This window comes from Vicugna pacos, unplaced genomic scaffold (assembly GCF_048564905.1).
Source record: "Vicugna pacos unplaced genomic scaffold, VicPac4 scaffold_19, whole genome shotgun sequence".
NCBI lineage: Eukaryota > Metazoa > Chordata > Mammalia > Artiodactyla > Camelidae > Vicugna > Vicugna pacos.
Genome location: NW_027328740.1, coordinates 39,904,385 through 39,928,328, shown reverse-complemented (window position 1 = coordinate 39,928,328; position 23,944 = coordinate 39,904,385). Strand labels below are relative to the sequence as shown.

The window sequence follows — 23,944 nt, the reverse complement described above, 5'->3', positions numbered from 1 at the left end:
TTTTGCCTGCAGATACCCAGCTGTCCCAGCAGCATTTGTTGAATAGACTCTTCTTTCAATGGAGTGTTGTTGGCACTCTCGTGGAAACCTTACTGTAAATGTAAGTATTTCCCCTCTGGGTTTTTATTGTGTCTCACTGATTTATTTATCCAAACTTATGCCATCACTATACTGACTTGAGTACTATAGCTTTTTAGTAAACTTTAAAATGAGTCCTCCAAATTTGTTCTACTTTTTCAAGATTGTTTTGGCTGACCCCGGTCCCTTGCACTTCCATATGAATTTTGGTATCAGTTTTTCAATTTTTGCAAAGAAGTCAGCTGGAATTTTGATAGGGATTCCACTGAATATGTAGATCACTTTGGGGAGTCTTAACATTTTTAACAATATTGTCTACCATTCCATGAACATGGGATGTCTTCCGTATATGTAAATCTTTTAAATTTTTTTGGTGATACTTCAAAATATTCAATGTACAAATCTTGTAAATTTTTGTTAAATGTATCTCTCATTTCATTTTTAATGCTGTTGTAAATGGAAAGGCTGAGCTTCTTAAGGGTGGGTATATATATCAATTTGTTTATTTCTAGGATTCCTACACTGCAAATACCCTAGGTTTAAATTTGCTACATAAATCTATCCACATCGCTTCCCACCCCCGTGTTATAAGAATCCAAGACCCAAGTTAGGCTACCTGAACACCTATGTGGAAGTGAGAAATGAGACCCTTGGGTGGGGTTTTGTGCAGATGATACTTAGAGCTTATTCAGGATGGCTTTATCTTAATTTCTTTTAAACAACCCTTTTGGTGTATTTAGTCAGATACATTAAGAACATGCCCTTTGATATGCAGAGGAGCTAAGACTATCATTTTCAAATAATTTCTAGTGAGAGTGTTGTATTGAAACCCAATTTGCATCAATCTTTGAAGATTTATGTTTCAGGAGCTTTGACTAAACAACACATGCCTTTATTCAATAACGACAACTAAATGCTCAAGCAACATGAAAGAGTTTGAGCAAACTGCCCCCGCCCAGTAGTGCTGGTTGGCTGCAGCTGTAAATGGAGTCAGCGCTTACCTCTCCCAGTACACTTGTGCTGATCTGCTCAAAGGGGTTCATCCAACAGTTTGTCTGTAGTCTATTGGACAAAGCCATAAAGCATTGATTTAAGGTTGCTGGAGTGCAATATATTCTTATTAATATTAAGTAAGCACATATTGAGTGCTTACTGTATGATGGAATTGTCCCTCAGCCTCACATGAATATTATTTCTCTTAAAACCTCACATATTTCCTTGTTATTCTCACTTTACAGATAAGGAGACTGAGAATTACGTCTTCTCTCTTTTGGGGGGAGCTCATTATCAATGACTTGAAGTTGTAAGGAAAAAGATATTGTTTCATCCTGAAAAAATATTTTTTTGAGAGTCAGCATTGAAGAGGGTGACCACTGAAGAAGGTGATCATTGTTCGAGTGAGATGAGCCCCAGGTTGTGCGGAGTCAGCATCTCTGTCCTGGACACGGCCAGTGCAGAGCTTCGTAGTGGGTGAGGCGGCGCGGCCGCGCAGGGAACGCGGATGCCGTGCCGTTGGGCTGTGCTCAGGCCAGGTTTGGCTTTCCCTTAAGGACAGTGGACCATCATTGACAGATTTTAAGTAGGGGAGTGGGGTGCTCTTGTAGATCACTTTTGTATTGTAGAATGCTTGGAAACATTTAGAAGGCTCGGCAGGAGGTGATGTGATGAGTCAGAGTAGGGTGGCTGTGAGGTGTAGCAGTGTTCAATTTTTAAGTGGTTTTCAGTCCCAGGTTTGTGGCTGAGTAGCCGTGTCACTTTGGATGACACACTCAAGGAAGTGAAACAATTTAATCAATTAAAGAAGTGACGTACCAACTTCCCAGGACTGCTGTGGAGATCCAGTGATATAATGTGGCAGTGTGGTTCCCAGCAGAGTCAGTGCTGAGTGAGTGCCAGTGAGTACCTGGAAAAACAGGTGTGTGTGGTGGGGCTCAGTGACTGTGGAAATCTGGGCCCTGAAGGATGGGTCCAGTCACATCTGTGAGAGATGGGCCCGTGCTGGGAGAGGCAGGGAGACCTTGCCCCCCGACCAGGAGCCCTGGGCAGGCCTGCTATGGGAGGAGATCTGTGAAGTCAGGTCTTTGTGGAGTTGGAGGTGCCCTTGAGACATCTAAGTGCAATGTCACGAGCTCAAAGAGGAGGTCTGGGCCCGGGCTGTGCACTTTCCTATAATCTCAATCCCTGAGGACGCAGAGGTATTGATCACTGAACGTGAACTCATACTTTACAGGACAAGTGAATAGTAGTATCATCTCTGTCATCAAAGCTCAAGTCTCTTTATTCATCACTCATTTTGCTACTTGGGTACTTACAGGGCGGTTCTTCACTGCCCTCCCCTGGGCTCAGGCTCCACAGTAAAGAGCTGGTGAGCCTCCCTCTTTTCCAAAAGAAGACACATTTAGCTAGTAGCCTTCTATACCTCACCAGACGTAGAATTTTAGTTTGTTGTTTTAATTCTATTTTCTGTTGGCCATCTCCTGACAGGAGAGAAGTTTTACCTCATGGTCATGTTTCAACAAGCTGTTACAGAGAATTGCTGATCTGATCCATAGTGTATGTATTCTATTAACTTTGTAGAGTATTTCTCATTTGTCTGTCTTTGCCCTTTAATTTTGTATGCCACTTCAAGGCTCTATCCTATATGTGGCCTTATTTTTTTTAATTAAAAAATGTCTGATAGTTAAGAAAACAAAAGCAAAGAAAAAATGCACATGATATCTAAATTTAGAAAATATCTAGTGTGTTTCCTGCCTCGGCAATGGAGGGATATAGAAACTTGTTAAAACCTTCATTACACAAGTTCCTTAAAATATTGATTAAGAAATAAAACCTTCCTTCCTCATCTTTCAAGCTGCATAGCTCATTGTCAAGAAAGTGAGGGGAAATACTCAGAATCCAAGACAAACCAGAAAGGGATTCCAGGAAGTAAGCAAGCCTTAGAAGCGCTGGGGGGCCATTTGGCTCCTGAGCTGGGTTTCAGTTGCCCTGACAGGAGGGCATGAGGTGAGCCCCAGGCCTCTCACACTGCGAGTTGGATGACTAATCATATGTATGGCCAAGCAGATCCCGAGAAGCATGGTTTACTAAAGGGTGAACTAGGAAAAAAAATATTCCTCAAGGCAAGAAATTAAGAAAAGTCAATTTTGTTGGAAGAGGGGAAAAATAACAAATCGAAAGTAAGGATATAATTTAAAGCTGTTCTGGCATGAGAGTAACCACAAACTCCTGGCAGAAAAACACAGCTACTTCTGGAATGAGAAGATGTGTTTTGAATGGATCAGTGAACAGCCATTCCGAAAAAGGCCTCCAGAGTCTTGTGGATCAAGATACTGGACCGCAAACACCTCCCTTCCATGGTCTCATTTAAGTAACCAGAAAGGTTTTAAAGGAAATAAGCCATAATCATAGTTCTATTTATTGACATTACTATATGCTAGGAATTCAGAGGTGACTATGAAGTTGTCTCATCTTTTATGGACCTTACTTTCTCTTTGGGGAGACAAACTGACATAGTTGGGTAGCTTGGTGGAGGGAGGTGTTAGTCTGTTGCAATTAGCTAGGAAAGGAGGTTAAGAAATCAGTGAAGAGTGGCTGAACTTTTTACTTGAGGACAGTCTTGTTCAGTTGGCTTTTAATTGCAGGCTCAATGAGCTTTCACTGGAGGGAATAGTTCATATGGAGGATGCACTTAGCTCAGGCCTCTTTAGAATGGACAAGTGAACCTGGAGAAAAACAGTCAAATCTGTGCAGACATTGAAATTCACTTGAACATGCTCCATCCCTGAGCGAAAAATAGGACAAATATGTAGCATTTCTTGAGGACAGGGTAGTGGTTTTTAAGGTTCTGTAAGAATGAATCCCAGGGAACAGAGATGGCCAGTTGTCAAACTGTGAATTTGCTCTTTGGACGGTGTACCCACCAAGGGTATTGGATCTTTATAGACTTCCATTTCTCTTTAATACATGTCAGGTGATGTGGTCGTGTGCACAAGCATTTGGCACCTCGTCTAGGTGACTTTGGTTACCTGCCTAGAAGCGCAGGCACAGCTGCAGATGCGTCATATATCTTGCCACCCTTCCCGTTCCCTGGCTCCGTGATCAATGCAGAGTGGTTCCCTGTTGACCTGTCCGTCTCCTCTGTGACATCATAACCCATGAAAAGACCAGAGCGTATTAACTTGGCTTTGTTAAATTCAAAAGTACAGATCTAAAATGGAGTCAGATTTGTTCTTTCCTATTTAAGTAGTGCCATGGAGAAGGCACTTTGGGCAGCTTCTTATAGGGTCCAGGAGGCTTTCCCTCTCAGCCTCTGGGCGCCTCTATTGCAAACCCTTCATAGCTGTCTGGCTTACTGGAAAATCACTCCGACTGTTTTGCCCTGAATATGTGTTCTGTTTATAACTCATCCCTACACCTTGGAAAACAACTCAATAAAAACTCAGTGGGTTTTCCACCAACCATGGGCAGGAGTGAGGGATAGTATGTTATAATATTATTAAAAAAATAATAATAATAGGATACTTAAAACAGCGCTGGGCACATAGGAGAGAGTCAATAAATACTTCCTGGCTTAAATCAAAAGTGATGGCTCATCGATTCCATGGCTGCTGTATTTGCTGTTCTAGTTATTCCTTTGATCCATTACATTTTTTAACTGAAAAACAAATACATGCATATGGTTAAAAAAATTCAAACACAGCACTAAAATACACAAGTGAGAGAAGTTTTCCCTAATTCTCTGTTCTTTCAGCCCTCCCTGGAGATGCCACTGTTTACTATACTTTGTGTGATTTTCCAGATATGCTATGCACATTCCCCCCTATGTATGTAAATTCCCTTAAAGTTTTAGTTATATTTAACTTAAAGTGCTATAAACCCTGAAGTGGCTTCTTCCCCGGTAATAGAAAAGAACAAACCTGTCTCCATATTAGACCTGTTCCTTTGACTTTAATCCTGTGCTCTGCCTCCTAGGCTTCATCTTGCTTGTATAAAAATGTGCCTATAGCCTGAAATATACAGGAGAGCCTATTCTGAAGTCTCTGCCCTTTAAGGATATTTAACACATTTTCATTCATAAAAAGATTAAGAGGTTCAGAATAGAAAATAACGTTTGTTTTCGTGGAGGTTTACAGATTTGCCCAGCCAGGCAGGTAGCTGCAAGAACAAAGGATTCTAACAACAAATAATTCCTACACCAAGAAGTTTGCAACAACCAAGCACGTAGGAAAGGAGCATGAATTCTGACTTGGGTTGATGGTTTTCCAACATTAGTTTGCCATCTAGGTCTACAGAAACTTGCTATTCCATGCTCCAACACCTGGTCTCCCAAATTATTGGCCTGTCCTGCACTGAGGAGAATGAATTTGGACTCGGTAACACTCTTATCTACCTAGCAAGCTGGGCACTGGAACTGAGGGAAGCTCTCCCACACCCAGGGACCTACTGTGACCCCTTGATGTTTCCCCTATGGTGGGGTGTGGTTTACTAAGGAGGGATGGGGACTATGCACCAACAATCAGGCTGTCTGCTCCCTCTGGGGCTCTGATCTTGTACCACCCCGCTCCCCGCCAGCCCAACACCTGGGACAGTGGAGCTAAGGCAGAGATATTGCCTGTCTGTTTCCTAGCGTGTAAAAGGGGAAAATGTACTCTTCCCAAGGTAGATCTGAGCGACAACACCCGCGGGTGCTTGGTTCCCAGAGCAACAGGAAACCCAGTTCCGCGTGGGGGCAACGGGTGTGATCCCCATAGGGGTTCTGCAGAGGCCTCGGGTGAAGGGCTGGACCAGGGAGATAAATTTGGGCTGCGGGCCTTGAAGGGTTAGAGAAGGGTACAGAGGCAGGACTGCTGCCTGTTTCAGGGTGCGACCAGAGGTAAAGATTTATCTCTCCATCTCTGCTACTCCCCTCCCCCCCTCCAGATTACTCCCTTTTCTCTGCACCTCCTGTCCATCTGTCTACCTCCACTTTTCCCCTCCTCCTCCCATCTTCTCCCTCCCTCACTTCCCCAGCTTCTCTCACAGAACCCAGAGGATCGCTGACCCTCCTGCGCATGCGTAGTCAGTGCCAGCTGGACCGCGAATTGGAAGCCCCAACTGCGAGCCGAGGATCGGCCCCAAAGGCATCTCAGCTCTGTTGCCCGGTAGGCCTTTGGCTCCTGCCATGGGCCGGGGCCTCCGGCTGTAGAAGTACAAGGTGGGGGGCTCACCGGAAAGGTTCAGGCGGCTGCGGGAGGGCAGTCGGCGTGTCACAGCCCGTGAGGGCGCGAGTCAGCGTGTGTTCAGCTAAATTGCTCGGGCCAGGCCCCTCTGCCCCTCTGCCCCGGCCACAGCTACCCAGGGACAGGTGTGCACATGCCGCCTCTCGCCCCAGCCGGGCTCCCCTCAGTCCGCGACTGGCGTCCCCTTCCCCTCTCCCGCCCGCCAGTCCTCTCCTCCCGGGCTTCCTCTCCTCGGCCGCCGGCCCGTCCCCACCCATGGGCGGGCTGCGTCCCGGACGGGCGGGGTCTGCGGACCCGGACGGGGGCGGGCGGCAGGGGCTGGCCTCCGAGCGGGGCTGCAGCCCGCGTCCCCAACCCCCCTCTTTCCCTGCCCCGCAAACCGGGGCTGCCCTCGTCTCCCTTTCCTGCTCCCTGAGGACCAGCTCAGTGGTGTGGGCACTGCTTCTCAGGCTGAGAGCCTCAGGCTGTAACGCCCAGCTTCTCTTGGTGAAGTTGGCAAAAGGGAGCTTCAGTGCTGAGTGAGCTTCCGTCTCCTCCCTTAGTGTTTCTGCCCCAGGTAATTTTCTTGAACACTTTCAGGTGTTATGATGGCTGTGCTTGTTAATGTCACGTGTTTTTATAGTGAGAGAGAGAGTTCTGTGTTGAAAGCAGGGTTTGGTTCAGTTAAAAATAAGCTGAATGCATGAGTCTGTGACATCCTCCAGGCTTCCCTCTCCCAGGGTGAAACGTGTGACCGTGGATTTTAGAAAGATAGTTACAGTCCCAAATAAGTCCAGCACAGCTAGTGTGTGTTAACAGAAACAGCACCACCAGAAGCTTTGGAGACCTAGGGACATTGCAATCCTAAAGAGCTCCTGGCACTGTTTGGTTTGTTTTGGTTTTTTGTTTTTCTTAAATTGTGTGGCAGACTAGTTGTATAGAGGGGAAAATAATTGTCAAGAAATTTTTTTTTCATATAACAGCTTTTTTTGTGATATTGTTCACACACCATGAAGTCCATCCATTTAAATGGTACAATTCAGCAGCTTTTAGCATATTCACAGTGGTGAAACCATTATTATTCCAGAACGTTTTCATCACCTCAGAAATAACAGTGGAAATCAATGACCTATCCACTCCTCCCCAGTGGTGGTTCTAAAGAAGTTTCTTGGCTGTTCCTGACCATAAATTATCTTGTTACATTCCATGAAAAATCTGGTAGGTATTCTAATCAGAATTGCATTGAATCTATCAAAACAGGAAGATTTAATGTCTTTATGGCTTAAAATTCTTCTAAGCATGAATAAATCTGGGACCCTATATTTTCATCTGTCCAGAGCCTGGCCCTTGGGAAGTCCTCACTACTTTTTGGGCTTGTGAATGATGAGATTCTATACATCGTTAGTTGCAACTGTTGCCTTTCACAGGAGAGAAAAGTAACCTCAGTGAAGCAAGTGACTCTCTGTTGGTCAGAAGGAGTGACAGCCAGTGCTGGAGTGATCCAGTTGACTTGGTGCTTGCAACCAGAATTCTCCACCACCTACAGCTAAGGGGATTAGAGTTTTCTTTTATTTTTTCTTAATGGCGTTGCTTTTATTTTTACTTATTTTTTAAAATTATTTTTTATTGAAGTGTAGTCAATTTACAATGTTAGTTTCAGGTGTACAACAGAGATTCAGTTATAAACATATTCATATGTATATACATATGTTTTAGATTATTTTTAGTACAACTCATTACAAGAAATTGAATATAGTTCCCTGTGCTATATAGTAGGTCCTTCTCATTTATTTTATATTTATTAATTTGTATCTGTTAATCACCCCTTTCCTGCCTGCTAAACACAGTTTGCTTTCTATGTCCATGAGTCCATTTCTAGCAGCACCGTTTTTCCTAGTAATATATGCTAGTTGGCTGTTTTCAGTTTCAGTAATTCCATCTTATCTGTGGGCGCTTTTCTTCTGGTGGGCCTTTATGTGGTTTGCATATGTGGTAATAGAGATCTGTATTTGGGAGAACTCCAGGCCTAGTGTCGTCCCTGGTATGGAGCACCCACTGAGCTGATGCTTGAACTGTGAAAAAAGCATAGTAAATGTTGGAATTTCCACTATGTTTGAGACTTCCAGGTTTCTATAATCTGTTTAGCCCACCTTAATATTGGCTGCACCCATACTGGGTAATTTGGTGGAACTTCATGGTATGGTGGTGTAGAGACAGGGAGTTGTATGCTTCTTCTCTTTCCTTTTTCTAACACTCATTCTCCTTGGCCCCCCTGATCCTCACCCAGAATTGCCCAGGGATGGTTTGGTGCTGCGCTGACGCAATATCTGTTAACAAGGCACTTTCCTCATATCTTCTGAGCCTCTATTTGATTCTCTGCACAAAGAGGGCTTAGACTAGATAAGTACTTTTCAGTTTCTTTTTAAGCCATGTTTCCTTTGAGAAACAGAAAATGTAAATCTCTCCTCCCATTGTAACCCTTTAGATTTTGATAAGTCCTCCAAGAGTGACATAGCTGTTTGTGTAAAATGGATGTGATTGTGATTCCAGGTGGCACAGAAAAGACTCTTCAGTGATTTATTGCAAGGAGAGGGCAGGAAAGGGTCAGTATGTCACACTTTCTAGTGTGAGAACTGGAGCAGGGTCTTGGGTTTAAATACGGTGTCTGACGTGGCCTCTCTCTAAACTTGTACAATGTGATAAACCTCTCTCCCTCAGTTTCTTGATGTGTCAAGTTGGGGTGATAATATTTTAATGCTTTTGTGAAACATTATACACATAAGCCATTTGTGTCTTGGTAGAAACAAGACCTGCTAGGGAGTCAAGGATTTCTTTAAAAAAAAAAAAAAAACTTGTCCATAGCACTCTGTGTGTATTTTGAAGTTTCTGGACAGTGAGAGTTGAGTTTAAAGTCCATTGTGGGACAGGTTGCCCATGGTTCTCTGTGCCCCAGATTGCCCCCTCCTCCCCAGTCCTCTTCCTCTCAGACCAGGATGAAGTTCCCTAGTAGATTTACACAGAGGTTTTGTGGAAATGGCTCTTCATTTTATTGTTTCACCAAGGAGGGCTGCCATCATGATCTCTGCGATCAGGTTTTGGTGACCTGAAGGCTATGCAATTGGGGGTTTCTATTTAATGAAAAGAAAAAATTATGAATACAAATTTAGACCTAGGGTAGTTACAGAGTCACTTGGAAGTGGGGACCATTAGCTTTGTTTGCTTCAGGTGCAGTGACCTCTGGCCACGAGGACCCATCCTCGTGCTCTGAAGTTGGAGGGACTAGTGGGTTCAGTGGGAAATTTAACTGAGTGTATCTCGTATGCTGGGCATTGTCCTATTTTTGCTGTGTGTTCCGTATTTTAGACAGTGAGCTCATTAACCTCAAAAGCATCTTTAAGAAACTAGAGTTTTATTTTAAGATGTAATGTAGATTCCCATGTAGTCATAAGAGATAATATGGAGAGGGCCTATGGACTCTTTGCCCAATTTTCCTAAATGGTTCCGTTCTTGCAAAGTTGGGGTACAATTCATTACTGACTCACTAACACTTTGAGGTTTGTATTATTGCCCTCATTTCTATTCATTATTTAACTGGGGCTTAGAGAAGCACACAGGTCTGCCCTGGTCACCCACATGGTAAATGTAGAGTCAAGTGGAATGTGGGCTTGGGATTTCCAGGAAGTACCATTATGATGGTCTGTGGCAGGGAGCAGCATTCACTTTGCTTGTTTATTCATTCATTCAACAAACACTAATTAAGTAACCTCAGTGGGTCAGATGCTTTCATAGCGTTATCTAATCTTTCAGCAGTACTGAAGATCAGGTAATATTTTCTTTTTTAATCTGAGAAAATTAGCTCTTAGTATTTATACCCCCCCAAAGGATATATAGCTCATCAAGGAGGGATAGTAAATCTGTACAGTCCCCCCTTTTTATGCAGGTGGTACCCTAGGCATTTTACATTTGCAAACTTCCATAATCCAGATATATTCTTGTACGTCAAGAATTTTTTTTTAATTGAAGTATAGTCAAGTTTACAATGTTGCGTCAATTACAAGGTGTTTTTCAACTTTGAATTAAAAAATGTTTTTTGATTAGGATAATTAGGTTTATTTATTTGTTTCATTTTTTAAAATGAGGTTCTGGGGATTGAACCCAGGACCTCGTACATGCTAAGCACGTGCTCTACCACTGAACTGTACCCTCCTCCCCAGGGCAAGTTTTCTTATCCATTATTCTACAGCTTAGGATTTCAAATAAATTGGAGGTGAAATCCAGATGTTTTGATCCCACTGTGGTTCTTTTGTTTATATTCTGCTGAAGCGGGTTTGGGAAAGCAGTTCCTTTGTTCATTTGTTTATTCAGCAGTTTTGAGCACTGATTTTGCATCAGGGTCTGGCTAGGTGCTTGGAAACAGAAAACAAGGAATGACCCTTCTCTGCAGGGTCAGGAAGCCTAGACCAAAAGCTAGGTAATGTGATCCGAGCTACGTTAGCCATGTGCAGACTCTGAGGACAAACTGTACCCCTGGCTTTGCTTGGACTTCCCTTGCCTTCTGGCTGGTACACACCAGGTCACCGCAACCCAGAGGTGCCTGCATCCCACAGCAAAGTATGAACCTCGATCTCCTCTCCCCTCTCGGCAGGGCCTGCAACATGAGCATCCCTGACTATGTGCAGTGTGCTGAGGACTTCAAGACCCTCCCCGTGGTGGTCCAAGCCGTTGGGATCATCTCAGAGGAGAATTTCTTTTGCATCTATAAGTGAATCCCCTTGGTGAGCCAGATCAGCCTGTTCGGCTCCCAGTTGGCACTCTTTATCCACTACAGGCACCATTATGCGCCCGAGAATGGGTGGAGCGAATTCCAGACCAACCGCAAGCTCGTGGGCCTTGTCACCATTAGCGACTGCCTCTTGGCTAAGGCCTTCGATAAGCTCCACGTGCAGAGGAACTGTATGGCACCTCGCTTAATCACTCTCAGCTCTTTGTCTTTGTGCTGCATGGGGAGGTAGCCGAGCAGACAAGCACCGACGTGTCTTTCAATCTACGAGGGCTGCAGGGTGGTGAAGAGGATCAAGGATTTCCCTGAGTCACTCTTCATCTTGCTAAAGTCTAAGTGGCTGGATAGGGCCCTCAACAATTCTGGGGACAAGATCCCCCTCCTCTGCATCCTGTTTGAGAAGGAGGACTTCATGGGACTGGACACAGACTGAAAGTAAGTTTACCTGTCAGCCCATCCACCCTGGCTCTTTGCCGTTTTGCTTCCCTACATCCAGAAAGGGATCAGGAAGGAAGAGGGCTGTCTTGTAGCGAAGGGTGGAGGGAGGTGCAGCCCTCTGGTTTACAGACATTTAAAAGTGAATCCACTTTTGTTTCAGAGAGATCCTTTTAAGGTTAGTGTGGACACATCCTCCTGCTTTTCAGCCAGGAACCCTGGTGGGACCCTTGGAGTTGCTGTCCAATAGGTTAGACACAGCCACTGATGCTAGGAGCGCTGGAGAGTAGGCTGGTCTGTGCTGAGATGTGCTGTAGGTCAAATGCACATCAGATGCTGAGACTTGTCAAGGAAAAAGAATGTAAACTATCTTGTTACTTTCTATATTGATTACATGTCAAAATCATAGTATTTTACATACAGTAGAACAGTAATATCTGTTCTTAAAATCAGTTTCTAGTATTTGTTTTTTGTTTGTTTGTTTACAGTTTTAAATATGGCAACTGGGAAACTTTCTTTAAATGGCTCTCATTTCTTTTCTGTTGTGCATCCTGTCCTGGGACAGTCTCATACCTTTGCTTATAGATGAGACGCTGAATCCCGAGACGCAGAACGAGGAGGTGGTTGAGCTGGGGGTGGAGCCGGTGTCTCCTGCCTCCCAGGTCCAGCACCTGCACGGCTCAGGCCCTCTCTTCCTGCCCGACAGCCACCATGCCAAGTTAGGACATCAGAAACACCGCCAGGGACTTCTGAATGAACTCCTTTCGCAGGGAAAGTTTTGTCACGGAGTATGGGACAGAGCAGGGAAAGGTTCCTCCTCACTTTGTCCCTGTGATTAAGTCAACGGCCCCGCTTTGCCACGGAAGTGCAGACGAGCCTTCTGGGCTGCCTACCCCCCCGTTCTGCTCTGTTTCCCCGTGTGTCCATCGTGCTGTCCCTCGGGCAGAAGAGTGTGAGATGCCTTTGCCGAGAAGTGGTCCCCCTTTGCTGGGGAGAGTGAGGGAAGTTCTGTCCCCCCGGCCTACGGCCTCGGGCCTTGAGTCCGAAGAGCGCTGATGGCGGTCCCACAGGTGACGGTCGTAGGACCTGGCACGTGCTGCCGGGTCGGCTGTGAAGGCGGTGCTCTGTGTTTCTTGAACTTACTTAAGATCAGATCCTACTTTCTGGTTGTTGGTAAGTTGGAGGAGAAGATGCCAGAGAATTGATAAAATGAATGTAGAGACCAGCCCTGTGAGTGATAGGAACAGGGGACCTGAGTCCCACCTGTGTGAGGTGCCTACCGGGATCTGGACGAATTTTCTGTTCCTCCCAGACATACCTCTATGGCTTACGGAAGGGGCAAGTCATGTCGTGGCCATGATCTGTACTTGTCCTAACAGGGCCCTGTGATCTACATGTCCGCAGTCCCCTTCTGCTCCTTGGAGATGTGGTGTCAGGTTTAGGAGCCTGGGCACTTCTGAGGGCATAGCTGCCAGCACCGTGCTAAACCAAGGCTGGCTCGGTTCACCTCACATGTCACCACGTGCTGAGCCCCCAGGCATAAGTCAAGGTAGGTACATCGGTGCAATATAAGCAGGGACCACCTTTTCCCCCTGGACAGACTGGTGGGTGAGCAGTGGAAGCCCGGAGCCTTGCCCCAGGCCCCTGGCCAGTGCCTATTCTTTTGTCATAGGAGGCACTGTTGACATTTTTGTTCAGTAACTGCTTGGCTCTGAGTCTACAGACCCACCAGAGAATGCCAGCTTTTTTTTGCCTTTTGAAGTCTACCCTTGGGATTTGGTGGAGTAGCTGGATGTGTGCTTAGCCCATAGTGGTTGAAACTGTCCCTATTGTTTACCCAGAACCTCGTGTACCAGGCATGGCTCCCGGCATCAAAATACAGCAGCGCATTAAACCTTCCTCCTAGTGGGTTTTTTCTGTTCTGGTACCATAAGGGCTTAGCCAGCATCTTAACGTCAGTGAGTTAACGCGGCCAGTGAGCTCGAGTCAAGCACGTTCTCTTCCAGTCACTTTTACTCCATTGTTGCTTTTGCTATTCCACAGTCATTAATTTTTTAAACAATGCTTTCGTTTAGGACCAGAGCCTAATTCTCTCCTTCTGCACTTGGTGGAAGTGAGCCTGAAATGCGACCACAATTTGTAGCTCAAAAGCTGCCTAGACGCATGTAGGTGGAGTTTTGTTTTGGGGCGCTGAACACGTTGGGGTCCCCCAGCAGCGCCGCTCCCCACAGGCCCCTGCCTTCCCTGGAGCAGGAAGTGAGGGTGGGTCTCACCGTCCCCGCGTCCCTGGCCTCACACACTCACGTAAATTCTTGTACATGCTGTCAAACACATTTTTGTTCTTGTGTTTTTCTAATTTTCTCTTGTTCCTCTTTTCATTTTTCTTCATTCCTCTTTTCTCTTGTACTGCCCAGTGAGCATTTTGTTGCTTCTGAAAATGTGGGCTGTGCACACCCTGCATTGGGAATAGCCAGATTGCACTCCGTAATGTCTCCATCGCTTTAAAAAGCAAAAACTTAACAGCTGCCTTTATCCATGTGTTATCCTAGTAGTCTTTTTATTTTCTAAATTTGTGGAATATTTGCTTTGTTAGCACATCACCCACTGGTGTTTGATAGCTGTTAAAATCCCTGCTTTGAGGGACCTGTTTCGTCCTTCTTATATTTGGTGACAAATGCGCCCTTATTAAATTTGTTTGATTGTTTTGAAGAAGTGAGACGCGAATTGATTTAGGCGGCTGCTGAGGGATACTTTTCATGGAGTATTTAAACTTGGAAAGTCAAAGACTGCAGCATCTTGCTCGATTCCTGCTTTTCCACAAACGTGCTCGGCACGCGGTTCCTTGCTGTTGTTGTGTGACGTGCGTGATGGCGCTTCCTGGCCAGCGGTCACTGGTGAGAAAGTGGCTGGCTCGGGGGTGAGCAGCTGCAGGGGAAGCTGTTGGAGGAAGCAGTTAATATTTTTTTTTTTTTTGCATTCAACTTACCCGTGCCATTTACTTTACTTTGCCTCCATAAAGGGGCAGAAGTGGGTCTAAAATCCATGCCACTATTTTGTTCCCTTTACGAGGGTGGTTTTTCTGAGTATGAGGACAACATGGCCTTCTCCTAAGTAGCTGGCTCACCTGGATCTGTTGGGCAAAGGGACTGCTAAAAGGGCCGTAGCTTCCTCTCTGCTCCAGCCAGTGGGCTTTCAGAGCCGGGTTTGTGGTTTGCCTCAGCAGCCGTACAGACCTCCCTGCCCCGGCCTTTACTTTTAACCCATTATGGCATTAAATAGCTGAATCCGTTTTTGTTGCAGCTGACGCCCTCCACTGACGGCCGTGTCGTTAGTTTGTGGTAGTCAGTCTCCAACACCCCAGTCAACCGTGAAGGAAGATGATTTGGCCGACCTAGGACCTTGGATTCTCACCCTAACCATGGTTCATCTCATCCGGTGGAAGGGTTTGGCCACCACCACCATGCTGACTATGAGGCCTTGTTTCTCCTTTCATGCTCTGGTCCAAATGTGGACACTTCATTTTTCACTGAATTTGTCTCGCTTGAGGCAGGCCAGAATATCTGAATGAGTCCATCACATTCTGGGTGGGGAACAGAACAGAAGTAAGTGTCGCAAGTAGATGGAGTCTAGGCTGTCCGGGTTGGCAAAAGCAGGCTGGGATCTGTGATGGCTGGGCTGTGCCCTGGACACAGGCTTTTCCTGTGGCTCCCGAGAGCCCAGGAGTTGGAGTGAGAACAGCCTTCCCTGGGTTCCCACATCCTCATCTGCTCACTGGCAAGTGTTTCTGCTAATTAGGAGCTCCCTCAGACCTCGGGCCCTTTAAAGCTAAGACCACGGGAGAAACTTGAGTCCCTTCTCCTGGTCCTGCTTTGTGAGAATCCATTGCCTTCTGAGGTGACCCGTGGCAGGAGATGCCTCCCCTTCCAGGGAGCACCCTACGGAGCACTGTTAGTCACTGCACCATGCTGTGAGCTTGTGGGGTTACGGCCATGGTCCCTGCAGAACCACACTTGAGATGGGCTTAGTGACGGAAATAACAGGACTGATTCCAGGGCAGGGCCTGGGGGAGGGAACATTGGAAATTGAATGTGACGTTAGACACATAGGTGGGTGCTGGGGCTGTTACTAAAATGGGGAGTCTGGGAGGTACCTGCCAGGAATCGAATTCCAGAGTAAATGGTGGACATGAGGCATTTTTAAGGTGCCATTTGTCATCCAAGTTAGGACTTCAATGAGGCACTCGTGTCTATGAGACGGGCTCAGGTGAAGGAGCCGGACTAGAGATACACGTTGGGAGTCGTCATTCTTAGCTGGTGTTCACAGCCTTGCATGTGAATTAGATCATCTCGAGGGCTGCAGACTGAGGCTGAGGGGGGTCAGGGCTTTGCCTGGGTTGGAGGAAAGCCCAGACCATGCAGCTTTGGTGTGTCTGTCAGCAGCGTTTGGGATTTTCACTCTAATGCCGTTTATCTTTAAGGGGCCAGGGGGTGGGCATGGCCAGCCTGGAAGAAATCTGAAGGGAGGGTCTTGGCCACATGTGTGTCTTGGGAAGTTGCAGAGGCTGCAGGGTCCGGAAGAGGAGACTCCTCAGAAGCTGGAGTTGGAGTGGGGAGTGGGGAGAAGGTAATCACACTCACCTGTGAGGGAGGGAGGCCTAGGGAGACCACACCCTACCGGACTCGCTTTCCCATGAACAGAAGTCAATCATTCAGAGTATCTGAGGTGAGAAGGGATGGGCAGCTGGAGGGGAGGCAACCTGGATAATGCTTGGTGCTTGGAAAGTTTTGGAATACTCTCCCTGAAAAATAGAGTTAAAAATACCCAGACTCTTAAGAACATTGTTAGTGACTTGGGAGGAGGCAGTTGTTTTTCTGGCCTCCTAAGGGTAAGGCATGTTTCCAGGGATAAACGGAAGATACAGGCAGTCTGCTCCGGGGGCTTGATCCTTACCGGGGGAACAGTGCAAGGTTAAAGAGGGAGAAGGGCAGCGGAGGGAAACTAGCCAGGCCCCGTGTCAGGTACCAGTCGGCCGCCCTACTTGCATGTTGCATTCACATCCATGCCTCCCAGGTGGGCGGTGGCAGCCCCCTTTTGCAGATTGGGAAGCCTTCTCAGAGGGGTTAAGGAATTGATCCATTTAGCGGCCAGTAAATGCTGTAGCAGGATTCAAGCAGGGCCGTGTCAGAATTCAAGAGCATGTTCTCTCTACTATTTCCAGTACTTCCCTGTTATACCTGGAATGGTGAATTGGGTCAGTTTTGGAGCCTTTCAGAAAAAGTATGATTTATGTGCCTCAGGATTATTTCACAAAGCTCAGTGTTCTTTGATGGTTCTGAAGCACGCAGTGCTTTTCGCCCCACAGAGGTAAGGTCTAACTCCTTTGTCGGTGACGTGGTTGCAAATGATGTACAGGTGCAAAACCACACTTCGCAGCTTCTGAAGGGAAACTCTCCAATTCTCCCTTGGTCGGCTTTCTTCCACGGATGTAACTGTGCTGCAGCATAGGCGTGAGCTTTCTGTATGGAGTGAGGGTTTAATATCCAAAGTTAGCATAAAATGGTCAGATGAAGAAAATCGATGTTGACAATTTATTTTTGGGTTTCATTAGTCAAGATATACTATCAGTTAATGGCCCATATAGCAAATGAAATTGAGTACAGGACATTGCATTTCTTACTTTCTATTTAGAGTTCTCTTACAGAATAATGTTGCCTGCTTTGGAACATCAGCTCCATAACTCACGGCACCTATCAGTGTGTTGGTGTGATTGCATTTACAGAGTGAATGTAATCTGGGCTTCCTCAGCCCCAAACACTCCAGTGCAGAATCACGGGCTGTAGCCATCTCTTAGTCACGCAAATACTTCTCAAATTATATGATGCCAGAAAAGAAAGAAGAGAGAGAGAGAGATTGCCTTTATCAAAGTTCCTTTCAGTTCTAACTGCAAACTGTTGTTGAGCAGCTCTTGTTTCCTTTGGATATGAATATATACATTTCTTTGCATGTAACCTGGGTTTTGGACTAGAAAACCATGTTCTTGCTGTCCGCAAGCCACAAAAATAGTAGCCAAATTGCACACGTGTGAAATAGTTTATACTTTTTTCTGAGAAAATATCCTTGAATTTGGGACTTGGGCTGTGATTTTTGCTTTTTGCTTCCCCCACCCCTCTTGTAATCTCTCACTCCTTCCCACGTGGCCCCCAAGAGTTTGTGGTCTCAAAGGAGCGGGCACCCAGTTGGTCACCATGTACTGCTGCTATAGATAGAGCCCAGACAAGACCTAAAGGACATTATCAGAGAGGACTTCCTAGAAGAAATGGGCTGTACATTCAGTTGTGAGGACAGAGTAAGAGTCAGCCAAGAGAAGGAGTCAAGAATGTGGCTCAGGTCGCAGGTGCAGCCCGGGCAGAGGCCTGGAGGCTTTTGGCGTGGGCACCCGTGGAGAGTGCCCTGTGTGGTCCAGGGTGGAGGGAGCCCCTGCTGGGGAGGACACTGGAGAGAGTCCGGGGTGTAGGGCTTTGGAAGAATTTGAGTTTTCCTAGAACTGACACAGTAGGCAGTGAAGGGTGTCAACAGAAAGTGATCCTCAGGAAAGGTACTTCTGGTTTTGTTTCTGATATTCTACAGAGAGAAGGGTCGGAACGGGCGAGAGCAGGTATGTCTGTCACTTTGAGAACCACCCCGTCATTCATTTATTCATAACACGCGCGCTTCTGTGTGTCGTGGGGAGAGAGGGTGTAGCCACATTAGTAAGCAAAATGTATTTGCTTCTTGAGAGCTTAGCATTGTCAGAAGTTGACTTAGCCTAGAATGTTCTAGGAACAGAGGAACAAATTGTGGAGGTTGGAGGGAGGGAAGGCTTCCTTGGGAAACAGTCAAAATGAGCCTGGAGGCAAGTGGGAAGTAAGAGCAGGTCAGGGGGCCCCTGAGGTCACTGGGGACCTGTGTACTGAGGTGAGGGAGGGCGAGCAGAGTCAGTGGTGGGGCTAGAACTGTACCAGGGAGCCTCTGGAGGGTTTGAAGTGGGGTTGACGTAATCAAATTTGTGATTTGGGAAGGCTGCCATGGCTCTGTGTCTGTGTGTAGTGGGGAAGAGAGGGAGGGTGCCACCAACTGGGGGATCATTAGAAGACCATTCACAGGCTGGGATATGGGCATCGGGGCTGCTTGGGGACGGCAGGGGCAGTGTGCTTGCCGGCTTTCCTTATGGGGTGCTTGTTAGCGGGGCCGCCCTAGAGGCACCATGTGGCTGGAAAAAAAGTGATGGAGGCCACCACGTGGACTTTCCTCTTCTCTCCTTCCCTACCTAGTGTGATGATCTTAGCTCAGCCAACATTTGGACCTGAAGAGCTAATTTCCAGGGTTTCCCAGGACTTTGTTGAGCTCGTTCGAGTGAGATCTGATAGGATTTAGGTTTGTGTTCAGATCTGGATGTTCACTTAGCTAGAAACGTCCTGTCGTTTCGATTTCCATAGGGGTTTTTATTCTTGATATAGATTGCTTTCTTGGTGAGAGGAAATTTAATACAGCTGTTGTCTTTTCCAAAAATAATCATATCTTATAAGAACTTTAATATTCAAAAGAATAGGAATATATAAAATTTTTAAAGTAAGTCTTTGGTGTAGTTTCTTTGCTTTCTGAGCTAATGTGGAGTTAGAGCCTTTGCATTAACTAATAGCACATCCTTGTCAGTATTTAAAGAGCTGTTAGTGAGCGCCCCAGGCCCCACCTCTCAAAGAATCGTTAAAGTTTGCTCTGAAATAGTGAGGTCATAAAGGTCTTCTTTGCAGAAATCGAACGGTTTATAATACGCAGCATTGCTCCATTTATAAAATAATAATAAGTTCAAAATTAAGAAAGTGGAGGATAATTGATTTTTTTTAAAGCCGAAACATAAACTTTCTTGTGCTAATGTTCCAACTGGAATGTTGAAAAGAAAACTCCTACTGCAATATCATCTACGTGGTATACATATATGAGTTTCACGTCTGAAAAGTAACTGCGCAGTGGTTTTCGAAGTCAGGAGCATTCCAGCTCGGTTATTGGCAGTGATGATTTTCAATGGAACAGCCTAAATTTGCCTTCTTAGCTTTTTTTTTTTTTTTTATAGTGAGAGGGTTGAGTAGTGCTTTTCCAGCATGATTTTAGGGCAATTTGAGGGCAGATGTCGTGTACCAGCAGTGAGATATTTCCATGCATTTTATTTTCTGGACATCACCAGGGCACATGTGGGGTTTGTGCCTGCAGGCTGGAATGCTGCAGGATTCCCTGATCCATCACCGTTATGTCTTGGAGCTGCTCCGGTCAGTGAATGATTTTCTGTGGCTTGGAGATAATGTGGTCTGATGGAGATGTGCAGTTAAAATGCTATTACTTGAAATAAGAGTAACCTAGAACATTGCTCTAACAATAAAGGATGAGGGAGGAGAATTGGCTGAGCTGTTTGCAGTGGGGGGTCTTCTAAGGTGACTCCCTCACCGTGACTCCTGCCAATATCCGCCCCAGCCCTGCACGGTAGTCCTGCCGAAGCAAGCAAGCACTTTGCTCAAAAACGCACTGAATTTCCTTGTGCTTCTCTTTGTTGGCTTTTTTCTGAAAGCACATTTTACCCTTTGCTTAAATGCCATCCATGCTAGTCACCTCTTACACTCATTCTTCTGGACCTCGTCCATACATAGCTGCTGAATGAATGAACAGAATGTAGTATCTCCATGTAGTGGAACATAATTCACACGTAAGAGTGAATAAAAAAGAAAAAAAAAGAGGAAAATGAAAAATGCCACCTGTTTTGGGAAGTCCACCCTGACTGTTCAACCCACCCTTTTCCCTTTGAAACCACATCACTTATGCTCCTCTCTACTGTTTTTGATAGTACTTACCACCTTCTAATAATCTTTGACATTTTCAAAAAAAAAAAGAAAGAGATGCTGATACTACTTCAAAATGGACAAGTCTTGATAACAGCATGTTAAGTGAAAGGAAGCAGACACAAACGGCCACATATTGTTGATTTCAGTGATCTGAAATGCCCAGAAAAGGCACATGCAGAGGCAGAGAGCAGGTGATGGTTGCACGGGGCTGGGTGGAGGGGGATTAGGGAGTGACTGCTAGTGATAGGGGGATTCTTTTGGGGTGATGAAGTGTTCTGGAAATAGATGGTGGTGAGGGCTGCACAACCGTGAGTGCGCAGAAGACTGCTGAGCGCTGTCTCTGGGACTGCCTGTTGTAGGGCGGCTTTATTTTGTTCTCACCCTGCAATGTGAAGAGTCACCTTCTGCTGAGGCCGTTCTACTCCTGTGAGTGGTGAGGCTCAGAGACTTTGTAGAGTCATGTTTCTTTTTTCCCCCTTGCTGAGTGTAGGCAAAAAAATTTAAGCCTCAGAAAGTGCTCCATCTGCAGAAATGTCTTTTAGATTTGCATGGTGTAAAAACCTTGAGAGCTTTTAATCGTTGAGGCCAGTCTGTGGGGGTAAATAGCCCATGAAGCCTGGGTGAGCCCGGGAATAGCCGCGCTTCCCTCCCAGACACGGGTGGGGATTTCACCCCCGTTCAGGCAGTGAAGGACCCAGACCCGTGAGCGGAGTTGACAGTCGTGAATATTTACCTGTATCTGCTGCTTCATCTTGGATATTAATTTCAAGCTGAGTCAGTTTGCGGCAGCAGCCTCATCCTACATCAGGAATTTATAGTATCTGCTCTTTGGGGTGAAGACCTGACAGACTGCCTTGAATTAATATCTCAGATTCCTTTGTCAAAAGCAGAACAGTAGAAATACAGACGTCCTTTAATGCCAGTGTGACCTGGAACGGGTTTAGTCTCTGTGCCTCAGTGGCCTTATCTGTGGGTGGTGAAGATGAAAACAGTGCGCCCCTCAGAGGGGCTGGTGAGGGGGGAATGAGAAGCACAAATGGAGGACTTAACACTAGATGCTCATGAATGACCGAATTTAGTGCTCTCAGCCTGGTGAGGCCTCAGTTGCAGAGATGTCAGAACAGAGCATTCTTGCCGGAGCTTGATCCGTGATGGCAGCTGTTATGATCAGTATCACCACTGTGCATTATCAGGTAATTTTAAGACTTGGTTATATGAATTCATGAATAATGTTAAAAGACTAGACATCTCAGATCCAGTTTACATAGTCCTCAAGATTTCTTCTGAGAAATGGGTGGTTTCTTCCCCATCTTAAATGTTAGATGAGTCTCTAAAAAATTCTGTATTCCTCCATCTTTTTGCTTTAATTCTCCATTTCTTAAAAAACAAAGTTTTTAAATGGAGTTAATGGGGACTGAACTGAGTGCCTCCTGCATGCTAAGCACATACTCTCCCAAATGAGGTATAATCTCCTCCATGACTTTTTTTCAAATTTACCTTCTTAGTTTACAGAGGTCTGAGGCCTCTAATTCTTTTTTTGGAGACTTGTCCATGAACCTGTAAATCTATAATTAATGAACAAAATTTGGTTTATTTAAAAAATCAATAGAATATTCTGCAATCCATCCAAAAAGAAATGCTCATTGACTTAAAATGTTTCTCCTTTAAGGTGATTTCTCCTGTTTGGTCGAGATTAATTTATCAACAGCCATCCTCATCATCATAATGACCAAACTCGCTGTGAGTGGACACCTACCTAAGGCTAAAATGCTTTCCTCATGTTTTACTTCATAGCAGGTGTTTGAGGGTAGGTATCAGTGTCTCCATTTTTGCAGCTGAGCGATTGAGACTTGGGCAGCTTGTCCCAAATTACACGCAGCTGGCGGTGGCTAGCTTGGTGCTGGAACCCAGGCTGTACAGGATGCATTCTTAATTACTCCTCTAATCAGCCTCCCGTTAAGTGGTTACCCGAACTCCTGTGATTCCATAAATGGCCGATTTTAGTGATCTCAGCCTGATGAGGCCTTCAAAGGAGAGACACCATTGAGAAGGTGAGACAGAGGGCAGAAATTAAAATTGTTCATTTTCACAAATTTTTAATTCTCAGGTAATTACTTAAAAAGTTAATTTTTTTTATTTTAGTGCTCTGTAAGCACTAAAAACAAAACATTAAAAATAATTATAGTGCAAAAGAGAAGTGGGCTCTGAAAGTCCAACCACTGCTAATGATGTTACTTGTTTTTCTCTAGTGGCCCTTATTGACAGAAATACTTACAGAAAGACTGAATTGGTTTTATGTAGTCTTAATATGGAATAAAAGATTGTCAGTGAATATTGAAAGTAAAGTCTTTACTCTTTTCTTTCCTGTTGATGAATATGTAAGTTGTTTTCATGGCTTAACTACATTTCCTCATTTGTGAAATTTGAGTAAAATCGTTTAACTTGTCTGACTGTGAGAGTTAGACGCCTTGTATACAAAGAACCCAAGAGGTGCTTAATAAAAGTGTGCTGTCATAATGACAGATATTTTAGAAGGATCAACTCTGAATACTAAAGAGTGTCGCTTCTTTCTGATGCATATTCAATATGTATATATATGATATATTTGAATATGGTTTAAAGTAACAAGGATTCATTTTTTTGTTGTTGTAGTATGAAGTTTTATTGAAATCTGTATCATTCTAGTGAGACAGGGACTAGTTAAATTGCCTTCATCAGATGACCTTGAAGATTATTTACACAGAATATGTATTGTTACAAATCAGAATTTATGTTGCCGTGTAACCATCCACTCAGACATTTAAATTCGTGGGATTCTGACCAGATCCATTAAGTTTAGTAAAATCCAAATTGATCATTTTCAGGGAATAAGCTCCTCTCTTTTGTGATTAAAGAAAATTTTGATTTTTTTTCCTGCATTCTTAACAGGTTTAAAATATCAAAACTTTGATTTGACATGTCACTTTTTTAATAGAGAGAATAAATCTCATGCTGTTTTATTATGTAAATAAGTGTTTTTGTATGGCAACAACCTTGTATGATATCCTGGCTCTTTGAGAAGTATTTTGCAAGATACTTAGATAACCTAGTGTTGGAAACATACAAACGTGAATTTTATGAATATAGGCCTAGTACAGATCTGTTGGTTTTTGTTACAGTGCAAGACATGAGGCATAGGAGAGCTTTGTTGCTGATTGCCAGGACAGATCCCATGTCTCAGTTTCCCCTCCTGTAAAATGAAGTGGCTGAACTGGATTCTTTCCTCTTCTAAGATGAGTTTCCATGAGCCTATGTCTTATGTTTATATTCAGGAGTATTAGCAATATCAGATTAAATACTGAATATCCCTCCCTTCCCCCGAATCAAAGTGCAGCATGTGCTACATAAGCGTTTATTTATCTGATTCTCGTTACTGATCCTACAGGCAATTTTTGTGTTGCATCTTTCCCGGTAACCTGGAAGGTCATTTTAGCCATAGGTGGCACTGTTGCACCTTCTTACAGTCTTAACTTTCCTGTTTGTAAAAGAAGGCTTAAACAACGTTATTTTATTTTGGTTTATTTGCTTAATACTTCAGAATAGCC

At 44.9% G+C, this 23,944-nt stretch overlaps 1 protein-coding gene across 10 annotated transcripts in view; it reads left to right on the top strand.

Annotated features, from left to right (window-relative positions):
* Positions 1–23,944, top strand: part of LOC140693410 (trafficking protein particle complex subunit 9-like) — a 101,796-nt gene that overhangs the window by 39,335 nt on the left and 38,517 nt on the right. For 2 of the 10 annotated variants that reach the window (XR_012069149.1, XR_012069146.1), the window contains 2 exons: positions 13–100; positions 10,921–11,182. The exons of 3 other annotated variants lie outside the window; for them this stretch is intronic. The gene's annotated coding sequence lies outside the window, so the exon portion shown is untranslated. Of the gene's footprint in view, positions 1–12; positions 101–6,005; positions 6,219–10,920; positions 11,183–11,226; positions 11,491–23,944 lie in introns of those variants that run through there. 5 more of the 10 variants (XR_012069150.1, XR_012069147.1, XR_012069159.1 and 2 more) reach the window with 4 other exon arrangements.